This window comes from Cavia porcellus, unplaced genomic scaffold (assembly GCF_034190915.1).
Source record: "Cavia porcellus strain 051 isolate PalLab524CR breed Dunkin Hartley unplaced genomic scaffold, mCavPor4.1 scaffold_28, whole genome shotgun sequence".
Classification (NCBI taxonomy): Eukaryota; Metazoa; Chordata; class Mammalia; order Rodentia; family Caviidae; genus Cavia; species Cavia porcellus.
In genome coordinates this window covers 37,660,449-37,681,268 of record NW_026947511.1, presented here as the reverse complement: position 1 = coordinate 37,681,268, position 20,820 = coordinate 37,660,449, and the positions used below count along the sequence as shown (strand labels likewise).

General features: G+C 39.2%; 1 long non-coding RNA gene across 2 annotated transcripts in view; it reads right to left on the bottom strand.

Moving 5' to 3' along the window:
- LOC134473674 (uncharacterized) overlaps positions 1 to 20,245 on the bottom strand; it is a 42,752-nt gene extending 22,507 nt beyond the window's left edge. For both annotated transcript variants that reach the window (XR_010044047.1, XR_010044046.1), the window contains exons 1-2: positions 19,881 to 20,245; positions 636 to 740 (exon numbers count right to left, since the gene is read on the bottom strand). This is a non-coding gene — a long non-coding RNA (uncharacterized LOC134473674). The remainder of the gene's footprint in view (positions 1 to 635; positions 741 to 19,880) is intronic.
- Between the last annotated feature and the right edge of the window lie 575 nt (positions 20,246 to 20,820).

Genomic DNA, 20,820 nt, shown 5'->3' with positions numbered 1-20,820 from the left:
ATCAGACCACAGAGAGGAGAAGACTTGCCCAAGGTCACAGAACTGTCAGGGGACAGAAGATCCTTCAAACTACAAAGTGTTTCTTTCTCTACATATATTGTGGGGGGAAGGGCAGACAATAGGAAAGAAATAAGGAAAACTGTTGGATTAAATCAAGCAGTTTATCATAGCAGAGGAAATGCTTGCTGTGTCAAGGTTCAAAAATAATGCAGAAATGTAACAAATATGATCATAATAAAATTAACCAAGGGTCAACGGTCTCCCCCAGGCAAAATAGCATTTTTATTTTACTTGCTTTTGCATCATTAATGGAGGTATGCTTTCATGAGAAGAATAACGTTTTCCGCCTTCTACTCCTCTATATTTCCATTCTAATGCCATCTTCCTTTCATAGTGATTTTAAATATATGTGGCTTATGCTTTGACTTAGACTTCTCAGTCCCCATTGAAGTGTATAGAAGGAGACAGTGGGTGAGGCAGTCCCCGCCAATCACAGCAACCCACAGGCTTTCGCCTTGACTCACAGGAGTGAACCGTGGAGCAGTAAGGAGATGCCTACTCTGTCCCTTTTCCTCTTTCCTTATTTGAGAAGCCGACTTTAAAATCAAAGTTATTTTGAGCATGGTGGCACATACCCGTAGTCCCAGCACTCAGGAGGCTAAGGCAAGAGGATCGTCTCAAGTTCAAAGCCAGCCTAGACTACATCAGGGGCCAGTCTGAATAATACAGCAAGACCATGCCTGAAAAATAAAAATAAAAAATTTAAAAACCCAAGTTATTTAATTCTTTCATTTCAAAGCCATAGACAGATTTTAATGTTTCCAACAATACTAAATGCTAAAACACAATTGTCTCTTCCAGTCCCCAAATTTTTCCCTTTTTTTTTTTTTTTCATTGCTGGAAATCAAACCCCAGGATCTCAGTTATGCTAGGCTAGCATGTAACCTTTGAAGTACATCACCAGCCTTCTTTCATTTTTAAATCTTAGATTGATCTGCGGTACATTTTAACAGAAGGAAAGATGTAGATTGAATTTGCCCAGATAGCTACTTTGGTCAATGGTATTTATTTAATGGTCCATCTTTTTGCCAGTAATCTTCATTGGAAGCTGTCTTAGGAGATACTGTTGCCTAAAGCTGTTGAAGCTATGTTGGGTCTAATAGAGACAATGAGAAAACTTACAAAGGTATCCAACTTGTATTCTTACAGCACTAAAGTTTTGTGTATACTTTAGGGCTAATCTCTTCCAGACTCGTCATTAGACAGAGTAACAAAATGTCTATTTGTGGTTTGAGCCCAAAATATCCCTACCCCATGCCATAGATCAGCATCATATTTGAATAAAATCTATCAGTACTCCAAAATCCCTTTTTCTGCTATAATGTGCTACCTATCTTCCTCCGTAAATAAGGACCAATTTTCCTTGAACTATTTTAAGTTTTTGAAAAGAAGAAACATTCTGTGGATGTCACCTTATTTCTCTCAGGCCATTCTGTTAGTTCAGATCATTTTAAATTTTACTCTGGTCTTAAACACATCATCTTAGTACCTTATCAAATTTAATTAATATCATTTTCATTTTTTCCTTTTCTTATTAATCATAATAGAGCTTTAGAGTTGCCTCCAAGGCAACCTCAGTGAAAAACCACTTTAAACCTCAGTGGGCCTCCTCCACATGACTTCAGAGGACTCCACAGAGAAACACAGTAGTGGAACAGAGAAATGGATGCTTTGAACTACAATGGCTGGTGAGTGACTCTGGTCCCTGCATCCCCTGGAGAGGGAGCTTTGCCAGGTGTCAGCTTAGGGAGGGGCCATCTGAATGCAGAACTCAAGGCAGCCATGCATTGGCTTCCACGTAGGGAAGCAGTAACTGGATGAAGCACAACCATGGAAGATGTCCAGGGTCAGAGAATCAAGATCAGGCTGGAAAGGATACCTGGAGTGTTGTAAGCTGAACAACTCAGGTCCAAACCCATGATCAGAGGCCAAGATCAACCTGAACTCTTGTGGAGTTAAAACAGAAAGAATCAGCATCCTGCCCTATTCCTACGCAGGCTTGATGGGATCATCCAGGATGGATCAAGACTCTGTCTGCCTCTTTTGTCTACCAGAGATAGTGATGATATACCTAGAATTAGACATTATTATGAAACTGTAGACCCCAGAAAATGACAGGCTTGAAATCACAAAGAAATCTGTCTCTGTCTCTCTCTCAGTTTTTTACTTTATTTTCTCTTTTCTTTGTTGATGTGAACATTGATTTTAGGGATTTGGAGGTTATATTTAATTCTTGTCTTTGCTTTTTTTCTTCATTGCTGACTTTGTTTTTTTTTTTAATTTAAAGAGAAAGAAACAAAAAATACATGGAGAAAAAAGGGGAAGAAATCACCAGTTGATAAGTTACATATTGTCATCTTGGAAATAGTTGGTCAGGTTACAAAATTAAAGTATGTAAAGTGACATTCAAATAGTGACACTGCCAACAGTTCTGTTTAATAATCTAACAAAAACTTTGTAATACAGTTATCAGTCCTACACACTTGTTTTTATCTTAAAGAGGATAAAATTAAAAATATCAAAACAGAACAAAACAGTTCAAAAAGAAACAATTTAAAGAAATACAGATTTCAAAGCAAGTCCACTGGAGATCTTCACTGTTTATCTAATTGTCTCTAGTTTTCTTCCAAATAGTTGTCCCCATCTTCATACAATTAAATACGTACTGCATATTATAGAACTAATCAAATCATTACAGGATGATGAAGGCTTTTTAGGTCTTCAAGATCTGACATTGGGAAAGACAATAATGACTACCATAGAGTCTCTCATTCTCTTTGTAGTAGCTGTCCTTATCTTTATGTATGCTGAAATTGAACTTAAGAGACTAGACTAATATCACTCTGAACAGTGAATAATAGTATTGTAGATTTTATATCATAATGCTACAGAATTAGCATTGGGTTTCTTAGTGTCTCTTCTTCTTCAGAATATCTGTTCATTACATCTTGCATTATATAATCTGTTCCTGTAAATAGTTTAAAAAATTCTTCCCATGTGTGAATTTCTGCATGTATATCTATCCTTCCTAGAAAAACATGCAATGAAAAAGACATGTAAGACACAATATTAGGTGATCTACCATAGTTACTATGCTTTCTCTTGATATTTTCAATAGACTTGTTCACATCATTAGGCTTAATATAGTTAAGCATAGTATTACATAGCTATTTTTATAAAAACACAACTTTGAAAACATTGTAGGACTTGAGAGCTGTTAATAATCTAAACCAGCACAGATATCTTTTATATCTTGTCATCTTTGGAGTAGTTGCCTCTACTTTTAGAGCTGATACTATCAAGCATACCAAATTCAAATAAAATCAGCCAAGGCAAAACCACGATCTAACAAATCAGATTCAAATAAGGTCAGTCATAGTAAGACCATGTAAGTAATACAGGGTTTCAGTTTAAGTTAATAGGAAATTAAGGATAGTTACCATGGTATAACCTGCTATTTTTGGGTCAGATGTCTATGCCCTCAAATCTGATATGAATGGACAGACCAAAACAAAATAAATTCAAACTAAACAGAGCGATAAGACTACTGTGACTTTTAAATCCTAAATCACTATTAACAATGACCTCTGCCTTTTTTATAGTGTATCAAAGCTATCTATACTAAAGATTATAGCTTACCATCTCTGCCTCATGTCTGCTACTCCAGTTTACTGCTATAATTTGTCCACCTTACTCCCTCATTCCACTGTCTGCGCCATTCATTGAGGCCACTCTGCTACTGTTGCTGTAATCCTGGTATCCCTTTCCTCTCTCTCTCTCTCTGGAATGTCCTTCAGCACTCTCTGTAGGGTTGGGTTGGTGGAACTCCCACAGTTCCTCCTTGTCTTGGAAACATCTTATTTCTCCATTAATGTTGAGAGAGTTTTTCTGGGTATATCAGTCTTGGTTGCAAATTATTTTCTCTCAGGGCTTGGATAATTCCCCCCCAGGCCCTTCTCGATTTGAGAGTTTGTGTTGATAAGTCTGTTGTCATTTTGATAATTTTCCCATTGTAGGTTATCTGCTTCTTTTCCCTGGATGCTTTTAGTATTCTGTTCTTTTGGTGTATTTCTGGAATCTTGAGTATTATATGTCTGGGTGTAGATCTGTTTTGGTTGTAGGTGGCTGAAGTTCTGTGTGCCACATTTATCTGAATATCATTTCTTTTTCCTATGCTTGGGAAGTTTTCCTTTAATATATCTGTGAAATTCTTTGTATTTCATTTTTGGTTACTCCTGCTTCCTCACTCATGTGCTTTATTCTTAAGTTATGTATCCTTTTGTTGTCTTCTAGCCTTTGAATTGTTTCTTTCTGGTTCCTCATTATTTTTAAGAGGTCTTTTCTTTCATGATCATATATCATAAATTTCCCTTCAAGTTTCAAAAGGCTAACTTTAGTTTCTGTCAAGGCATTTTGCCGGTTTTCAATGGAGTTTTTAGTTTCCTGGTAATCTCTTTGGAGCTGTTTCATGTATTCTAGGTTATGTTTAAATTCTTCATCAAAAGTTTCTCTTTCTTTCCTGATTTCTTCCATTCTTCCATCTGTGTTCTCTTGGGTGGGGCTTATCATTTCTTTAATTAACCTCTTTATATCTTGCTTCACTTGGATCAGAAGTACAGTTTTAAATTCATCTATGTTGAAGGTATTTATTTTGGCTGATGCTGTGTCTAGTATTAGATGGTTACTGTACTGATTCTCTTCTGTGCTTACTTCTCCTGGACTTATTTTCCCAGGTTCAGCAGCTGGAGAATTTTTTTATTTCTATCTCATGTCATGTTTCTGGTTTCTTTCAGACCGGGGTATCCTGGGGGTTTCTGGCCCTGTCCATATTGCTTAGGGTCTTTCCAAAGCATGCTGACTGGAGTTTTTGCTGCCCTCCCCAATTTGCTGTTATCTGAGGTAGGCAGGGATGCAGGAACAGTGAAGGCTAGCCTGCAGCCTCTGTGCCATTCAATCTGCAAGTTAGGCTGTACCTTGTGGATGTCACAGAGTCGAGACTATTTTGTATCTGCTTATTGGGTCCCAACCAGAGGTGTGGTTCAGCCCCAGCAGACCCTGCCAGTTCTCTCTGCATCAGAAGTGGCTGACTGATGTCACTGTGGCACAGGGCTCTGCCCAATTCCAAGATGTCCTCCACCAGTCCTCTCTGTGTCACTGATGCCACCGTGGTACTGGGCTCTGCCCAATTCCAAGATGTCCTCCAGCCAGTGACTGCAGCTGCGGGACCCAGTCCCTAGTACTCTCTGGCACTCAATGCAGATCTTCCTCTTGGGTCCACTGCACACTGCACCCCTTGTCTTCACTGTGTTCCCAGCACAGCGCAGATCAGTCAGAAAACTGCACGGTGTCTGGCTTTGGAGCTCTAGAGCTTGTCGCAGTCTCCTCCGGCGCAGCCAGGTGGCTTTGGCTGCTTTGCAGGGTCCCAGGTCTCAATTTCCAGCAGTTGCCAAGAACCAGTACAGCTTTTCCCCTTGGATCCACTGCTCACTGTGCCGCATTAAGGGTCTGAGATTTGCAGACTCCCGTTATCGGTAGCCACAGTCTCAGCACAACCTTAAATCCTCTGGGTGCGCAGGGCTCAGTGAGTATATTGGGCTTCAGCTCTCCATCCGTGCTTTTCCTTCCTCTTCCTAGTTTTATTTTTCCCTTCAGTTACTGCCTTAGTTAATAAGAATTATTATCCATTCACGTGGCCCTCTCTGTGTTGTCATATTCTAGCATCTAATCTGATTTCTCCGCAGAGACTCTGCACCCAGCCCCCTAGGAAGCTGCCATTTTTCTCCCAAGTCCTTGTCTTTGCTTTTTCCTTCTTTCTTTCCCTACTAACTTCTTTACCAGTTTCCCAAAGCTTGAGCAATCTTCCCTTGTCCTTTAGCCTTGCTTCTAACCTCTTTCTCTTGTATTATTTCTCTACTTTTTCCTCATAAGCCTTTTATACTATCTCCCTTGAGGGTAAAATTGCTCTATTGAGAGGATATTTACTATTGAGAGTATATAATTTTCTGATTTGTTTCCGATTTTTTTATATAACTGTAAGTCATTTACCTACAGCTTAAGATGGCAAATAATGTCTACTATAGTTTTTCATTTTCTAGACTGCATTTGATACTACTGTTGTTACTGATTGCACCGCTTTAGCCAAGGTGACATAAGCATGATCAGTTTTTCATCCTTACATACCAATACCAAGATTGTCCAGTGATCATAATATCATAGTCCAGCACCAAAGAAACTGGATGCTAGGTCAAGTAAGCAGCAACTTCTCATCCCTGATAAAGAGGCAGGATCTTGAGACAGACTCAAAGGCCAAAAGCTAGCTACACTTGGAAGACGCCTCTGAAAAGTAGTCATTTCCTAAGGAATTCTCAATACTAGTAGCAAAACTACCTATCATAAGCAATTTACAAGCATCAATGCAGAAAAAAAAATTCAAAACATATTAAAATGAGAAGACATGGGAGCATGTCTTCTCCAGTTCACCCAAGGCAAATCCAGGGGCACTGAAGTAGAAGAAATAAAAAGCCACTGAGTTGAACTTTCTAAAATGCTAGCAAGAGAAGTAACAAAGCAAATCAGTAAGTCTCTAGAGAAAAACAAGTTAGAAGTAATTTCACAAATAACTAAAGAGATTATGACCATAATATAGGACATGATTAGTGAATCTACAGATTTAAAAAAAAAAAAACATAGAAGAGCTTCAAGAAGTGAAAGAAACTATGAATGCCCAACACAGGAAAGAACTGGATTCACAAGATATCATATCTAAAAGACAAGTTTGCAGTCAGTGATCATCATGAAAGACTTCTTAAAATTAGCAAAGAGCCATGAAAAATCAACCCAACAGCTGCTAGATGATGAAAAGAAGAATAATATAAAAATGATAAGAATCAATGAAAAACCACAAGATAGCACAAATGATATTTTAAAAAAAGAAGCAATGGCAGAAAACTCCCCAAGCATGGAAAAAGAATTTGACACACATATAAGTGAGGCATAAAAAATTCCAACTTGCCATGATCAGAAAAAAAAAAAACTACACCAAAGCATATGATAGTCAAGATTCCAGAAATACAACACAAATACAGAATAGTTGTGGTATTTCTATACAATGGAGTACTACTCTGCTATAAAGAAGGATCACATTGAGATATTTATCAATAAATGGGCGCAGCTTGAGACCATACTCATAAGTGAAATAAATCAATCTCGCATGTGTGAATACCGAATAGTTTTCCTAATGTAAGTAATGATTCAAATATATAAAAATATGTGGTAATCATGATTCCCCATTATGTGGCCTTGAAGCCTTATAAAGTTTTCACTTATTAATTGGAAAGGCTTTATTCTGGGCTTCTTGATATGGAAATATTTGAAGCTATAGTATATGAAGTTTTATTCAAATATTTCAAGGAAAAAGACAGACACTATGATAACTACTATTAAGTCGGGTTATTTGGTGGTGAAACACTAGGTTGCTGAAACAGTCATGCTTTGACCTGTATTGTTATATTGTTATGTCCTATTTTATCTCAATCTCTCCCTTATTCTTTAAAAAAAATATTTAGTTATTTTTATGTTTGTTTTAATTAAGGGGAAAAATTTTTTAAATTAGCAGGATATATAATAGTAACTTTTTTTGATTTCCTATCAACTTGTTTTGAAGTCCTGTAATACTCCCACAATCTTGTTTTGACTGATTAGACTCTGTTCCATTCTGTATGATAGTATCAAGTTTGAGGGTATAGGCAACTACTTTGAAGGCAAAAAGATTCACTAAGATGCCCATTCTGGTTTGACTATTGTCTCCTTTGGAAGTCCTGTAATGTTTACAATGCTTAAGTTTTATTGGTCTTGTTCTCTACTGTTTTGTTCAACGTTGTAATATCTAATGAGATGGACAATTCTTTTTAAGGAAACAAGAGACATTGTTGATAACCATTGTTGATAACTTTGTACTCTGTTTTACATCATGTGCTATGTCTATCCTTGGTTTTGACTGACAGCTTTGTTTTGCCATATTTGACTTTATTCTCTCCCCCCCCAAAAAAGTAATAAGAACTAAGGAGTAATAAAACCCAAAATGTGTAAATTTTGTTGTAAAAAAGAGAGGGAAAAAAAGAGCTCTAAAGGATACAACAGCAAGTGTGTTTAGGGCTGTTAAATAGCTGACCATATTAATGTTTTTGGTTGGATCATTGAACACAACTGTTTGCAGGCTCACTGTTTGAATGTCCACTTTGTATGCTTTGATACTGTGATGTGAGCAACTATCTCTAAGATGATAATATGTAATCTATTAACTGGTGATTTCTTACTGTTTTTTTTTTTTTTGTAGTTCTGTATTAGTTGTACCCTTACACCGCTTTGTTTTGTTTTGTGTTTTTCCCTTTTTTCCTTTTAAATAAAATTAAAAAAAAAAACAAATACAGAATAGTAAAAACCGTCAGAGGAAAGAAACAACTAAACTCTAAACAAAAGCCCATCAGAATCATAGCAAACTCTCAACCAAAATCCTTAAATTGAGGAAAGTATAAAGTTTTCAAGCTAAAAAAAAAAACTCCAACCCAGATTGATTTACTCCACAAAACTATCTTTCTAAACTGATGTATAAATAAGATATTTCCACATTAAATAACACAAGAATAAGGAAATTCTTGACAGCCAAACCAGCATTCCAAAAAGTTCTGAAAGATATTCTAAAAAAAGACAACAATTCAATGATTCCTAGTAGAATGAGTCCGTAGGCAAGGCAAGCAATTAAGCACAGGGGAAGAAAGGGAACCAACAACAGGAAAGTAATATGACAAGGATAAACAATACATACCATTTATGACTATCAATGTAAATGGTCTCAGTTCACCAACTGAAAGAAATGGATTGGCAGAATGGATCAAGAAACAAGATCCAACAATATGCTACATATAAAAAAAACATATTTAATTCAAAAATAAATTCATAGACTGAAAATCAAAGGGTAGAAAACAGTACTGCATGTGACATGAACTATCAGGAGCTGGCCAAGCCACCAATCTCCTAAAATGAGTGTACAGCAAAGGTTTAAATTTTTAAAAAGACAAAATATATGGTTTTGGGCTCCAGGAAAGTCAGAACTGTGTTGAAGCTAAGACAAAGACCTCTCAAGACTCTCCATACTTACTGGGTGCTTAACAATTCAGGGAGGTGCAGGAAGTGGAGAGCACAAAGCAAAAGCCCACAAAGTGAGCAGGCCTTGAGAAGTTAGAACAAAGACATTCAAAGCAGTCCATCTTGCTAGTTGAGAGAACTGTCTTATCTCTCAGGTTAGCAGTTATTGCCCTGGAATAAGAATGAGAGCCAAATGTCCTCAGCTGCAGTCTCATCTTGCCTTCAGAGGCTGTGAATATGATCTCTTTTCTATAGCTAGAGAGCACTGTGGTCAGCAATTTAAATCTTACATAACCTGGTTCCCAACAAGGAACCTGGAAAAAAGCAGGGGTAGCTATTCTATTTGCAGTCAAAGTGCATTTCAAGCTAAGACTAATCAGAAGAGACAGAAGGTCACTACATATTTGCTAAAACAATATAAAAGGAAGAGATAACAATCTTAAATATATATGCACCAAATATCAGGGCACCCAACTATATAAAACAAACACTAATGGACCTGAAAAATTAGATTATAGGTAGCACACACCTGTAATCTCAGGACTTGGGAGGATTGCTGTGAGTTCAAGATCGGTCTGAGCTACATAGCATATTCAAGTCCAATCTGAACTACATAGAGACCCATTCTTACACACACACACACACACACACACACACACACACACACACGAACATACACACACACAAACAAACAGAGAAAAAGAAAAATACCAAAAGTACTAGTACACTTGTAATAGCAGACCTCAATCCCAATATCCATTGTCACAAATAAACAGGTCAACTAAAGAAAAAATCACCAAAGAAATATCAGCTGAACCAAACCTTTGAACAAATGAACTCTATAGAGTGTTCCACAGCACAGTATAATGAATATTCTTCTCAGCTGCACATGAGACATTCTCTGAAATAGACTACATACTAGCTAATAGAGTATGCTTAAGTAAATGCAAAGGAACTGAAATTATCCCATACATATTATCAGATCTTAGTGTAGTAAAATTAAAAATTATGGCAAAAGGAATAAAAAATGCATAAACACATAGAAATTAAATAACACTTTACTAACCAAAAGGTCACAGATGAAATTAAAAAATAAACTAGAAAATATACACAATTTAATGATACTGCCACCAGAACTTACAGGACACTATGAAAGCAGTCCTACAAGGGAAAATTATAACATTGAATACCCACATCAAAAAAACAGCAAGCTCACATAAATAACTTTGTGTTGAACCTTGGGCATCTAGAAGAAGAAGAGCAAGTTAAACCCAAAGCACATTCAAGGGAGGAAATTATAAAGAACAGAAATTAATGCAGTTGAGACTAAGGAAACAATACAAAGAATCAATGAATCCAAGAGTTGGTTCTTGGAAAGATTAAATAGACAAGTGCTTAGCCAACCTTATGAAAAAATAGGAAAGAAAAGATTCAGGTCCACGCAATTATGAACAAAAAAGGTGAATACACAACAGATCCTGAAGAAATCCAGAAGACCACCAATACCTATTTTAAGAACCTGCACACAAATAAGAAGGAAAGCACAGAATAAATACCCAGATTATTTGATATATATGAATTATCCAAGCTGAATCAATAAAAATTCTAAATAACCCAATACCAGTCAATGAAACTGAAAATTAAAAACTTGCCAACAAAGAAAAGCTCAGGTCCTGATGAATTCACTGCTAAATTCTATAAGAAATTTAGAGAACATGCAATGCCACTACTTCTCAAATACTTTAATGCAACTGATAGGAAAGTGACATTCATTCCTGGAAGCAAGCATTACTCTGATGAGAGAAGAACCCAATCAAAAAAGAGAATTACAGGCCAGTCTCTTTAATGAACATAGATGCAAAAATCCTCAATAAGACACTGGCAATCAGAATGCAGCAAATCATCAAGAAGATCATATATTATGACCAATTAGGATCCATCCCAGAGATTCAAGGGTGGTTCAACATATGAAAATCAATAGGTATAATAAACCATATTAACAGAACCAAGGGCAAAACACACATGATCATCTCAATAGATTTAGAAAAAGCATTTGATAAAGTCCAATACCCATTCATGATAGCAACCCTATAGAAAATTGGAATGAGATCTTTATCTCAATCTGATAAAGGCCATCTATGACAAACCAAGAGCCAACATTATTCTAAACCGTCAAAAACTAGAAGCTTTTACTCTAAACTCAGGAACAAAACAAGGATGTCCACTGTCACCACCTTTACTCACTATCATTTTGGAAACATTAGACAGAGCAATTAGACAAGAGAAATTAATGAAAGAAGGAGAGTAAAGGAAAGGAAGAAATTAGGTTATTATTATTTGAAGATTACATGATACTCTATGTAGAAGACCCCAAAAATGCTACCAAAAGTCACCTAGATTTAGTAACCAAATTCAGAAGCATAGCAGGATACCAAGTCAACACTTAAAAATCAATAGCATTCTTGTACACAAATATCAAACTCACTGAAAGAGAAATTAAGGAAATAACACTTTTCAAAATAGCACCCAGGAAAATGAAATACTTATCTAATGAAAGAAGTAAATCTAATAAAAGAAGTAAAAGACCTTTACATTGAAAATTATAGTACTCTGAAAAAAGAGAACAAAAAGGATATCAGAAAATGGAAAGATTTCCCTTGCTCTTAGGTAGGCAGAACTAATAGAGTGAAAAATGTCCACACTTTCAAAAAACTCTTATCCAAATTTAATACAATCCCAATTAAAATACCAGTAACATACCTCTCAGAACTAGAGAAAACAATCCTATAATTCATTTGGAACCAAGAGAGACCTAAAATAGCAAAAGCTATTCTGGGCAACAAAGGCAAGGCAGGAAGCATCACAATCCCCAACTCGAAATGATACTACAAATCTTCCATGATAAAAACAGCATAATAATAGTAAATTAAACAGATCTGAAAATCAGTAGAACAGAATAAAAGAGGCAGAAACAACTCCAAACACACTCAGCTACCTTATCTTTGCCAAAAGAGCCAAACACCTTCACTGGAAGATAGATAGCCTCTTTAGTAAATGCTGCTGGGAAAACTGGTTTCCCACATGCCAAAGATTAAATCCATATCTTTCACCATGCACTAAACTAACATTGAAATGGATTAAAAGACCTAAATATTAAAACAAAAACACTGAATCTACTGGAGGATAAAAATAGGTAAATCTCTCAAAGACATTGGTTTAGGCAATGACTGTGAACAAAACGCTGATCACACAAGAAATACTACAAAGAATAAATAGCTGGGATCTCATCATATTAAAAAGCTTTTGCACAGCAAGAAAAAATCACCAAAAACAGTGAAGAGACAACTCATAGAATGGGGAAAAAATTTACCAGCTATTCCTCAGACAAAGGACTAATATCTAAAATATATAATGAACTCAAAAAAATTAGACATTTCTTAAATTTAAAGATCCAATCCAAAAATGGGCATCTGAAATGAATAGATACTTCTCAGATGAAGAAGTACAAAAAGAAAATGAACATATGAAAAATGTTCAGCATCACTGATCATTCAAGAAATGCAAATTAAAACAACACCGAGATTCCATCTAACCCCAGAAAGAATGGCTATTATCAAGAAATCAACCAATGACAAGTATGGGAGGGGCTGTGGGGAAAAAGGACCCCTTCTCTACTGTTGGTGGGAATGCATACTGGTGCAGCCATTGTGGAAATCAGTGTGGAGCTTTCTCAGAAAACTAGGGCAAGAAGTCTGATTTGACCCAGTTAATCCCTTTCTTGGTATTTTCCTGAAAGAATTAAAAGCATTATGCTACAATGATACTGCACACTTATATTTATAACACCACAGCTTATAATAGCTAAATCTTGGAAACAGCCCAGATGTCCATCAGCAGATCAATGGCTAAAAAATGTGGTTTTATAAACAATGGAGTACTATTCTGCCATAAAGAAGGATAAACTTGAAACATTTTTAGGTAAATGGACACACCTTGAGACTATAATTTTAAGTGAAATAAATCAAACACACATGTTTAAATATTGCATTGTAAAAAATAAAAATTAAAAAAATATATATTGCATTGTTTCTCTTGTGTGAGCAACTGAAAGCACAAAATGGATCGTATTAGGAATCTGTAAGAAAATGTTCAAATGGGGCTGGAGATTTAGCTCAGTGGCATAAGTACCTGCCTTGCAAGTAGGCAGTCCTGAGTTCGATCCCCGGTACCGGAAAAAAGAAAAAAAAAAATGTTCAAATGGGCAGGGAGATGAGGGAGATGGGGGAGAGGGGGAGGGGAAAAAGAATAGAAGAAAAACATGGAAACAAAACTTTCCTAAAGAAGAAAGAGAAGAAGGGAGAGGAAGAGAATGGGAAAATAAGAAAAACCAAGATATATCATGTACAGGTGCACATTCCCTAAGACGAATGTGATTCTAAGTCTATCAAAAATGTGCCAATGAAATTAATTTTTAAAAAAAGAACCTGGTTTCTCACAGCCCAACTACTATTTCACAACTCAATCCTGCTTAGAAGAGAGAACGGAGGTGGGCACACCCCATCCAGAAAGCCAGAGCAGACAAGGTGCGCTCCCCCGCCCCCACTCCCCAGAAGAAGAGGAAGAAGCTCATGCTCCCTAGTCTTTTGCCTTCCTTCCCTAAACGACCCCGTTGTCTTCCTACAGCTCCTCCCACCCGGGGTGATCACTGAGGTTTCTGTTTCCACCCAACCCTCCCCCCACCCCAGACTACCAGAGGGAACCTGGTAACACTCTCCTCAGAAACTCATTTTGGGAGCCCAATCTTGCATTAACAGTGGACGCTAAGTGTCACTTGGCCCTAAGATATGTAACTCAGAACCAGAGATCCCCTTTTCTCCTGCCCTTCTTGTCTTGCTCTTTTGTACTGTGCCATCCGCAGCTGCATAACAATTACAAGCAGGGGCCAATAGCTTTAGGCTCCAGGGCTCCCTAAAGCAGGTAATAAATTCTCAAGGCGCTGTGATGATTTATTATCCCTACCTTGTAATAGAAGACAAGGCCTCCTCTGGAATCATCCTTTTGTTCATCTGATTGCACTGTGGATTAAAAATAGCCTCCTTTCTCTTGCCAGGCCCAAGACTGTGTCCAGCAGGGATCCCTGCTCTGCAGAGATTGAACCACTTTGGGGTTCCCTGGACCCAACCCCAGGTTGAACAAGTTCCCTGGAGCAGAGACTGGCAAAGGTTTTCCATGAACAGGCCAGATAATAGTTTAGGCTTTTTGAGCCCAGATGCAAAATGAAAGATATTGTGTGGGTATTTACATGATCTTTTTAAATATATATTTTAAAATTTTTATTGAGCTTTTTCTTGTTCTGCTTTGGTTTGTGATTTGTTGTTGCTATCATTTTGTTTTGTTTTTGAGACAGAGTCTCACTACATAGTTCACAGTATCCTTGAAATCATGATGTAGCGCTGGCTGGCCTCGAACTCATGACCATCCTCCTGCCTCATCCTCCCAAATTCTGGGATTATAGGCATATGCCGTCATTCCCAGCATACACTTTCACTTTTAGCAATTTTAATTTTCACTTGCTGAGATTCTATGTGGCTTTCAAATAGGCCTTCTGGTTTTCAAGTGTTTTAGTTTTTTACTTTTCCATTGGATAATGTCTTTCTCATGTTAAGTATATTAAAAAGGCTAACACTGATTTCCAGTCAGTTAGTGAATGTCTGAAAACTGCATCAGCCTGTGTAGTGCACTATCCCTCACTCTTCTGGTTTTTCTGGGATGCCGTTTCCTCAAGTATGAGTCTTCTTGTAACAGTGAGCTTCACTTCAATGGGATTGCTTACCCAAGAGTCTTTGAGGCTTGAGTTAGCAGGGGCTCCTTCACAAGGAGGGAATGTGGGTCCAAATGGAGAGAAACCCAGCTCTTGGTCACTTTTAAGCACACCTTCAGTCCCATGTTTTCAAAGTGTTCATTTGTGTATTAGTTACTTTTCTCTCATTACTAATGCCCAAAATTAAGGAAGGAAAGGTTTATTTAGCTTACAGTTTGTGGAAGTTTCAGTCCTCAATCAGCTGTCTCCAAGTCAGCGTGCCATGTGGCAGAGAAGCAACTGTTCATGGCAGCAGAAGATGGCAAAAGCAGTAAGAGCTGATGCGGAGCATATATTGTATGCAAGATACCCACCCTAGGGCAGGTGTAGCAATCACACTCTGCATTTTAGCACTAGACAATGAACCAGTCCAAACTCTAGATTCAGTAAAAAGCCTGTCCTACCCATGATTGCATGAGGTTTGGAGGGAACATCTAGACACAAACCGTAATAATTTGCCTGCCAGTTGTGGAAAGCCAGCCCATGGATGTAAATTCTCAAATTCTTCCTCCTCCATCCAGAGCCGAGTTTGGACCAGGCAAGGTTGCTTTGGTTGGTAGGCATTAAACCTAGTTCTCTGGGGCACAAGAGGATAAACAGAGGTGCCCCAGGAAAACTTCCACTGAAACTCTCACTTCTATGTTGACTTCTTGCTTCCTCATTTGTTCATTTTATTCCTTGCTTTCTTGTCAACACTGTGATGTATTTTAAAAGGTTGTTTTAGAGGTGGGCATAGTGGTACATGCTGATAATCCCAGCACTCATGAGTTTGAGGCAGGAGAATTGTCAGAAATCCAAGGTCAGCCTGGGTTACGTAGCAGACCTTGTCTCCAGAAACCAGAAAATAAACAGACGTTCTTATCTATCTGAACTATGAACTCAAATATACCCAGGCTTTGAGATGGTCCCCCGTGGTCCACACCTGCTAGGATCTACTCTATTGTGTAATTTCCTTCTTCATTGGATTGCAAGCAATAAGTGACCAACACAATATAGCAGAAGGAACAGGCGTGTGGAGACGCAGCTTTCTGTCTGCTCTTCCTTTGCTCCCATCAAGAGCACAGAAAGCTGCCATGTCATGGCGACACGATCTTTTAGAGGTCATGCTCCTAATTTAGAAAGAGATTCTTCAGCCCGAACAGACTTCAGTGACACAGACTGGCCAGTGTCTTGTTTACAACTTCAGGACAGCCAGAGCCACCTCTGCCCAGCCATGGATTCAGAGCTCCTGACTCTCAGAACCCACAGGAGATAACCGAGTGTTTGTTACCTAAAGCTGCTATCTTGGATGGAATTGCACAGCAGTAAATGTTAACTGTAAACTCATCCTACCAGCTGCAATCCCTAACATTTAGAAGTGCTTTGTGTGTGGCAGCAGTAGGTCAGGAACCTGTCACCAAACTGTGTGTACACTATGTAGGTGGAGGACACATTGACACATCTCACATCCTTCCCTCTATGGACACCACCCACAGAGAGCAAACCCAGGGTGTGGAAACCCAGGTTGGTGACTTCCCACTCTGACACACTGAGGTCACCAAGGAACAGCTCTCTCCAGGCCTCTGTCTTCTCTTTCTATCCATTCTTCCATTCTTCTTGATACTCATATGCTCAGGGCAACCTTCTCTGACTACACTGGAAAACAGTGACCAGTCCTTTCTCCTTGTGACCCCCTGGCATTCATAGGTCCCCAGTGTTCAGCCCCACAAGACTACCCTCCTTACCCCCAAACCACATGAAAATGTCAAGGCTCTAGGGAGCCATACACCATACCCAGCCAAATGCTCCACATGCAGTAGGAGCCCAAACATCTATGCACAAGCAAGGCCTTCTTTGGGAATGGTTTGTCTTCCAAGTGATGTCTATTCCTGTTGAGTTTGTGACTTACAACAGGATGGCCCAGAATTCTAAGACCTAACTGCCACACCTAGAGGGGGTAATTAAGCTCTCCAGGGCTGCCATGTACAATTCCACCGTGTGTGCACTTAGCACAGAGATCTCCTGGATCTTGGGTCCTCCAAGATGCGCTCTGTGGCAGTAGGGTCCTGAGCACTTCACAGCACAGAGAGCCTTGGTCTCTCTACCCACAGCCTTCCTAAAAGCACAAGCCCATGTGCGCTGCTGCTGGGAGTCCTAAAATCACCCCAGAGGGGTCCAAGAGGCCCAGGCAGGGAGTGTTTCCATTGCCCAACTTCATGGGGAAGCAATGAGTGGGGTCTTCTGTCCTCCCTATGTGAGTCCCTGAATCTACCCATGACCTTGATGGAGGCTCATTTTCCAGACCAAGGTTTGCTCATTCCCCTAATCCTGTTTATTCTGTACTTTTTGTCCATTTAATGCTCATTGTTTCCTGGTTCAACAAGTTTTCAGTGTTGATATTTAATACATCTGCTGTTTGAAATCCCTGGAGGGTGTTTCCGTTTGTACAAACACCAGAAAAAGCCAAATAAATGAGCCTCGCAGCTGCCACTTACGTGAGCTAAAGATAGAACTCATCCTTTGTTCACGAGTACGATAGCACTGGGGTGCCTTTCCCTCTTTCTCCTGAAGTCTTTCAGGGTGAAGTCGGCAGCCCTTATGGCTGAGGGCAGACATTCATGCTTCCTTAGATTACCAGGGGCAACTGTCATTATTTACATGTAGGTAACCCTAAAACCGATCATTAGCCTATAGTCTAATTTTCTTTCTTTGTTCTTTTTCCTGTTGTTTTTCAGCAGTGCTGGGGATCGAACCCATGGCCTCTTGCATGCCAGGCAAGTGCTCTACTTCTGAATCACATTCCCAGCCCTGCAGCCAAATTTCTAAACCATTCTAACTTGTGAGATGATGACACATCCTCTCAAAATTGCCAAATCCTTTCTTACTATACCTTTTCACAGCAAGGAAAATATGCTTATTACAAAAACTCAATTTTGTCCGAGTATGGTGGTGCATACCTATAACCCCTGCACTTAGGAGGCTGAGGTAGGAGGATTACTGAGAACTCAAGGTCAACCTACAAAGTGAGTTCAAGGCCTGCCTGAACTCCATTGTGAGATCCTGTTTCAAAAACATTAAAAAAAAGATTAGCATCAAAAATATGTTTCCAAAGACATCTCCAAAATTCAGCTGTGCTTGTAATCTTCAACCAAATGGTAACTGGCCATGACCAAATGGTCACTGGCTATGATAATTCAGCCATAAAGTCTGAGGCAGGGCCTAAAATTCAGGTCAGGAACTGGCCTTCCCTCCCAGCTCTGGATACCTGGTATTCTACGAATTTCGCTATCCTTAGAGAGCAAGGCACCTTCCCACTCCCATTCTCCTGCTGTCTCTCTATTACAAACCTCACTTCTCTCCATGAGGGTCAGCAGGATGCAGTTCTGCAGGCTCAGAGAATTCCTGCTAAATCCCCAACCTGAACAAGTACTGCAGGTTTGAGATCCAACACCATGAGCCTCCCTAGGGCCTGGGTATTGCCTTTCCCCATTCCTACATTTTATCATTGGAAAAAGTTCTTTTCAAATACACAGAAAGGTACTGAAGCCAAGATGAATTCCAATGAAGATTATTAGTAGCTGTGGAAGTTGTATTAATGAGCAAGACTTTGTGAAGCAAAAGAGAAAGGGGATACAATTAGCCAAATCCTTAGAGTGAAATGGAAGCTAAAAGAGAAGACGAACGCACTGATCAGAGAAAACAAATTGTACAACATTAGCCTGAGTTTGTGCTGCCTCAGAAAAAGAGGAGAGTCCGTGAGGTGAAGTTAGATGAAGAAGCAAGTTCCCGGATACCGTGTAACTTGCAGCCGGAAGTTCAGAAAGAAAGCAGGACGAAATAAATTAAACTTAGGGGGCAAAGTTACCAAAACACTTTCATTGCCGAGTCTTTTTTTCATGCAAGAAAGGCAGGATATGACGCCACTTCTGTGAGACTGGCACTTCTCAGTAGCTGCATCCGCACTTTTGTTATATAAATACATAGGCCCGAGCTCAATCTACAACAGTTGAGAGATGTAAGTTTAAGTGCAAACCATAGCAAAGTTTGAGGGTCCAAGTTCCATAACTGAGACCGATGGGAGATCAAATGAGAGTGTTTGATCTTTTAGTATTATTCACAGCAAAGGGAATAAAGAGACAATAATCTAAGTGCAATGCTCATAAAAACAATGACATCATGGGCTTGGATTCAGGGGTAGAATGATTGTCTAACCCATACAAGGTCCTTGGCTTGATTTGATCTCCAGCACCATATTATAAAAATAATAATAATGGCAGTGATAATCATAACCACACTGTCTGGGTATGAGGGTCCAGACACTGGCTGGTCTCCTAGGATGACTCTGACATGCACCAGGTGAAGAGCCACTGGTGCTGGAAAAGGCTTGGGGAATGGTGACACAGAGGTGACTGGCTCTGAGGCCATGTAACGAGGTCTTGATCTCTTTTGGCTCCTCCTGAAAAACTGGGGTGAAATGATAGGAATGAGCACTATTGAGTGATTCTGCTGGTGGCTGCTTAGGTCACTAGGATATACCCACATGGCCATTTCTCCCCTACACACACACACACACACACACACACACACACACACACACACACACACGCACGCACGCACGCATGCGCACACACACACACACATACACACATACACATTAAAAAGGCAAACTATCAAAAGACAACTGCAAATCACTTTTAGCTGGATATCTGAGCACCCAGGACCAGAGAAAAGGAAAACAGGGAGGAGACTTAGGTCAGGAAGGGGCTTGCGGGATGCAGGCTTGGAACAAGATTCAGAGAGTGGGCAGACTGGACGCTGGCCTGAGTAGAGGACTTACCCATGGTCTACCAAACTGTACAGTCAGAGTAGGATAGTCTTCAGTTCCAGAGCATGACTGGTGACTCCTCTTCCACTCATTTGCTGTGCAGATGAACATGAGTAAACGTGACAGTATACACACAAGGACATAATGTGTCATAGATGCCGGTAATGGCCAGCTGGGTTTCAGTTTGAACCTAGTTCATAATTAAGAATCGTGACCTGGATTGGTTTGACTTTTCAGGCAAAATAAAAGAAAATTGTTCAATTTATTATATGATGAAATCCAGATCCTAAATGCTACAAAAAAAGCTTATACCGCTTTCGTTTTTCTTCTTCAGGCAAGGAAGTCCTTCTCTGTCCTTTGAGATAAGTCGGAGGAGAGGCTGGTGTTTATCCCAAAGACAACATTCAGAGAGGGTCAAGGGGAAGTTCAGGGCAGCTACAGCCTCCTCTGCTGTTTACAGTGAGGCTTTGAAATCCCCTGAGAAACTTCCTTTGTGATTCTACCTCTGAAGATTTTATCTGATTAACCAGGCAGTCCACAGATTCCAGAAATGTTTCAACCCATGCTGACCTTGAGCACAACCTGTAAATGGAGTCTGTGTAGTTCCCCAAATCTGACTCTATAACCCTCTCATTGTTGAAGGACCGTGACAATTCATGATTTCTTCCACCAAGAGGTCTCAGTCAGAGCTGGAAAATTTTCTCTACAGAAGAGAAGGATAGCAATGACCCAGCCAATTGATAGGGAACATGGCGCCACTTTTCTTTCATCCTCTAGCACGAAGGAGAGGGGGTTTTCTTGAAACTTTTCAGAGAGAGATTTGAAATAGGAACAAAGATCTTGCTGCTCTAAGTCTTAGCGGGGAAGAAATAACTGCTGAAAAAGTTCATCTGTCACCCTCAGCAAGGTCTGTGGATTGAGACAAGCCTCCTACTTAGCATCTCAACACTCT